Consider the following 5,081-nt stretch of genomic DNA (forward strand, 5'->3'; position numbering starts at 1 on the left):
TCAGATGGGTTGAAAAGGATGTTCTGTGGACGCATTCTCATCTACCTGCCAGCTGTGCTCGAGTGCCTGACCACTGAGATCCTGGGACTAGCAGGAAACACGGCTCATGACAGCGGAAGAACAGGATCGTCCCTCAGCACCTACAGCTGGCTGTCCGCAGCGACGAGGAGCTCAGCAGACTGCTGGGAGGAGTGGCCATCGCTCTGGGAGGAGTTCTGCCCGGTATTGGGGCGGTCCTACAGCCCGGGGGAACCGAGAGGCCAGCCGAGTCTGGGTGGACGGATCGGACGGCATCTGCAGCCAGTTTCTTAGGATCGACTGTGGGATGGACCTTTACAAGAGATACTTCCTGTCTACAGCATCAGCATCTATAACATCTCTTAATGAAATGAGGATAACGAGTTACAACAACAAATAATTTCCCTTTGGGATTAATAAAGTATATTTGAATTTGAATTTGAATTGAATACATATATCCTTAACCTCCACCATCTGCTCTTCCGAGTGCCCTAGATGGTAGCTCTCTGCTGAAATAAAGTCCAGTTCATTTGTTTTTAACTTTTTTGGGGGATTTAGCTCTCTGCTCCACACAGAGAGCTGTGGTAGCTTGGCGGTCTGTGGAACCCAGAAAGAAAGCATCATGTGGCTGCTCTACTTTTACTTTACAAGTCACAGATTTCTGCACACACTTAGGTTTGTCCAATGCTGCAGTTCTTTAGCTCGTTTGCTCTCTATGTCCTAAAGTGTCTTTATGCACTCTCTTCTTTTTTTTCCTCTCTGCGCTCTCAGTGGAAGCAGACGTGTCCTCTTCTGCTTCGTCCCTCCACTTCCTGCTTTGCTCTCGTGTCTTGTGAACCCTTTATAGAGCCTCTTTATTTTCCTGCATACCGTCCTAATTTGATGGATTTGATCAGCTGGTTTCTCAACAAAATTTATCAATTTCTCCTGACAGGAAGTCAGGGTGGACATGGACATGTGACAGACCCTCAACCGAGCTGATGATAACAAACACCTCTTATCTGGACAATGGCTGAGGGGGGCTCTGGACTATGCTACAACCTTCCCTTAAAACTCAATGCCTTCACCGGCCTCATATCTATTATGTCTATTTATGTTACTATGCTGTGGCAGATTTTTTTGATGCCTCAAACCGTGCCCTGTCCAGGACATGGTGTGAGAGATCTTATTTTTTTATACCTTCTCTCCTCATGTTTTCTTCCCCTTTTCTCATCAAAGACTAAAAGTATTCTGTAAAGGATAAGAGGCCGCGCTCTTAAAGAGCAGCAGCAACGTGCATTCCGCCCATCTTTCAGAAGACTCTACAGACATACTCGTTGTATCTCGTTACAATGATAATAAAGCTTATTCTGATTCTGTGCAAACTAAACTAAAATAAATAAAACATGTTGGTGTGTGACTCACTCCTGCACTCTTCCTCCCACCCTGCTTGTTGGAATCTCCCCATATCTCAGCAGCTTGGTGGAAATGGAAGCATTACACTAATGATACAGTTCAAAAAGGTCTGGAGGAGGGCTGCAGGGAGGGTGTATCTCTCCCACTTTGTAGACCACAACCCTACAAGCCAATTAAAGTGATGGTGCAGTGCAGCGCCGTTTGGACAGAGTTTGATGTCGTTTCAGTTCAGAGTGGAGAATCTCTGACTGCGAGAAGCTCCGAGTAGCTCCCACCTCCACATCTCTGCAGAGGGATTCACGTTGGAGCACCTGCACTAACAGATGTGAGGGTCAGGAAGATTGGGAGGAGCAAACAAAAAGGAGGACAGCATCTGGAACAGGGAGGAGATAAGGAGGTGGGACAACAAGGAGACTGCCTCAGGCTGATTTAGTGACAGTGTGGTTGTGCCTAAAAAGACTTGGAAGAATGAAGAGGAACAGGGAAAACAAACAAGAATGGTTTTGCTTCATCTCCGTGAACTCCATTGATTCAGTGCAGGTGGGACGGAGGGAGCTGACTGATGCAGTCCTGAAGCCTTTTTTGTAATGTCAAATTCTTTACCACTAAGCCATACTGGTGCAACACATGGACACCAGTTCATGAATCTGCTGCCACCATGCTTCAACCACGACCCCAATTCGCCGCTACAACTGTGATAAGCCACTACGACTTCACTATGGGGAGGTTTGTGCACACTCAAAACCCTCCACAGCCTTTCATACACGATCACACTTAGGCCACTGCACCGATTCCTGTTCATGTTGCAAAAATCACAAGAACTCCCTCAGGATGGAGCTTTAGATTACACAGGTTTGATCAGCACACTGATCCACGGTCTATAATTCTCCTACACAAATTAATAGGAGAAAAAAGAAGAGATGAGGCTAGAATGAGACATTGATGAGACAGAAAACAAAGTAGGTGATAAAGAACGACGGCCAGTGTCAGTCTGTGTTGAAAGAGCAGTGGTGGGTGGGAAGAACAGAAGAAGAAGGGAGAAACGATTGCAGGCCCGTCAGCTGCTCTCACTGTACTTTCTCGCTGACTTTTCCAACAACTTCATCAATCCATCCCCCTTTTAATCTCGCCCAGTGACTCATAATGGAATTACCTGCCTCGCTGCTGCACTCTCACTTAACTTGACACCACGGGCTTCCTTCTTCACGTATCAGTTTGTTTCTGAGGCTGCTACAGTTTGACATTCTGGTTTAGTTCATTTGGTGCTTGGTTAAACAAAAGTGGTGCTCACCAGCGTTGGGATTTTAAACGTCAGCATCGGCACCAATGGACCGAGGAGGAGTTTGCACACTGCACGCAGACAAATCAATCACTCAGCTAAAACAATGAAGTCAATGCTCAGTCCTTTCAAAGAGCATTTTCTACCCTTACGAGCTGCAAAAAGCTGAGCAAATTTATCAACAAGTGGTACACCCATGTCCCCCGTAACCGAGGGATAAACATAGTGAACGATTGTAGTTTTTAAGATGAGTGTGTTTTTTCTGGACAGGTATTGAACAGGGAATGCCAGTAAACCTTACTGTTTTTTGGTTCAAGTTGACAGGAGTGTGTGTGTGTGTGTATATCTATATCTATCTATATCTATATGATACCCAGTGGTGTAGTCTACATGATGCGTGGGTATACAGAGTATATCCACTAGAAAAGCTTAAGAATTTCAGTATACCCACTTAAAAGTGCCCAGTGATACATGACATGTCATTGGGCATGTGTCATTGATATGTTAAATGGCAGTTAAACACTTCCATAACAATCTCTCTGTATACAGCGCTTGTTTATTACATTCACTGATCCAGTGAATTATTGTATAATTAATACTTCTGCACTTACTACTTAATACTTGAACAGGTTTTGGTTTGATACCGTTGTATAAATTATATAACATGTTTTGAGTACAAAGCCATCTCAACAGTTTACAAAATTTCTTGTTCACTTATTCAAATATAAGCATCGGAGAAATTTGGAAATGTTCAATATGCTTTAAAATCAAAATAAATTGATGATTACATTCTACTAACGAGTGTACTTTGGTTTCTAAGCACAGTACACGGACTGACCGTGGCAAAGTTAGTTTTACGTTGGACATTCGTGCTTCGTGACTTCAGCGGTGTCCAACGTCCAACATAAACTAACTTTACCGCGGTATACCCACTGGAAAAATGTAGACTACACCACTGTATATACCTGTGCACCTGGGTCTGACATGATCCGTACTTACTGGCTAACGAAGAAGGTGCACACAAAGCTTGAGAAATACCAAGAGCCAAAAGAGGAAACACGGAAGTTGTGGAGAGTCAAAGCATCAGTAGTCCCAGTGGTCATTGGAGAACTTGGAGCTGCGATCCCTAAACTGGATGAGTGGCTCCAACAGATCCCAAGAACAACCTCAGAGATCTCTATTCAGAAGAGCGCAATCCTTGAAATAGCTAAGATACTGGACAAAACCCACAAATTCCTCTGGTAGAGGACCTGAGTTTGAAGTGAAGTGGAACCACCCAAGTGGAAGAGTAGTGCAAGCCACAGTTTTAATGTATAAGGTGGTGACTATCTTGGGTGTTGATGTGGCAACCTGTTAACTGGCAACAGGCTGCACGCGGCGGGCTATCGTGATGTCTTTCTATTTTTAACATCTGCTACAGTATGGGCTTCTAATTTAAATACTAGGGTGTGAAAATGGCGGTGTAGACCCTCCTCTTTTGATCGACACCTCTTTGGACTAACTGGGTCGGTCTCTCCAGAGCCAATAATGTCGACTGAGTGTCATGTGGGGACATCTATACCTGCTCTGATGCTACAAATACCTGGTTTCTGATTTTACCTGTGCCGTTATCCTCGTTGTAAATTAAGTCACTAAACTTTCCATAGAGTCTTGGAGTTGTTCATTATTCAGTCCTTTCATCTGGGTATTCAGTTCTCGTAACAAAGAGGCTGTTTAAAAAAAAAAGAATCTGAAATTCTTTTTGCTTTTGACCCCGCTCTGAGCTGCGGTTAACTTGTTGTTCCCGAAAGAATTTAAGTTTGATATTTTCAAACCAATAACTCCGAACGACTTCTACTGCAGGTAAAATACTGATTACTGATACAAACGCCACAGAACACAACTTCAAGAGAATTAAAAGACACAACTTAGCTATTCTTTTATTATAGGTGACGGTTATAAGTTAACCCCTCGCTGACACGTTGCTGATGGCTCAAGAACAAGATATATTAAACTGCTCAGAACAACAAACTCATCCGCCTCATCTTTGATCCAGCAGATCCAACAGAGACTTAATTGCATAATGGAAATCAATCAATAAAGCAATAAAAAGACATCAGTAAATCAAATCAATTCAAAGTGAAGCTGATGGGAAAAGCATCTCTGAGCCAAGAGAAGCATTCTGTCCACTCCAGCGAGCCCAGTTTGATTTGGTCTGCTGTCATCATTCACTGGAGAGCAACCTGGACCGCTCTCAAAGGAGGACTTTTATTTGACTCTTAAAAAAGTGGGAGGTCATTATTGTCTTGAAGTCTTTGCCAAAGACAGAGTGAGCCACTCCGCATTATGTGACAGCTTTATGAGGGAAAGTTGCAGATTTCACTGTGAATCGCATTAAACAGCAAAAAGC

At 43.6% G+C, this 5,081-nt stretch overlaps 1 protein-coding gene across 1 annotated transcript in view; it reads right to left on the reverse strand.

Annotated features, from left to right (window-relative positions):
* syt12 (synaptotagmin XII) overlaps positions 1–5,081 on the reverse strand; it is a 17,199-nt gene that overhangs the window by 10,099 nt on the left and 2,019 nt on the right. The gene's annotated exons all lie outside the window — the stretch shown is intronic.

The sequence above is a fragment of the Nematolebias whitei genome, chromosome 10 (assembly GCF_014905685.2).
Source record: "Nematolebias whitei isolate Nwh7 chromosome 10, NemWhi1, whole genome shotgun sequence".
Lineage (NCBI taxonomy): Eukaryota > Metazoa > Chordata > Actinopteri > Cyprinodontiformes > Rivulidae > Nematolebias > Nematolebias whitei.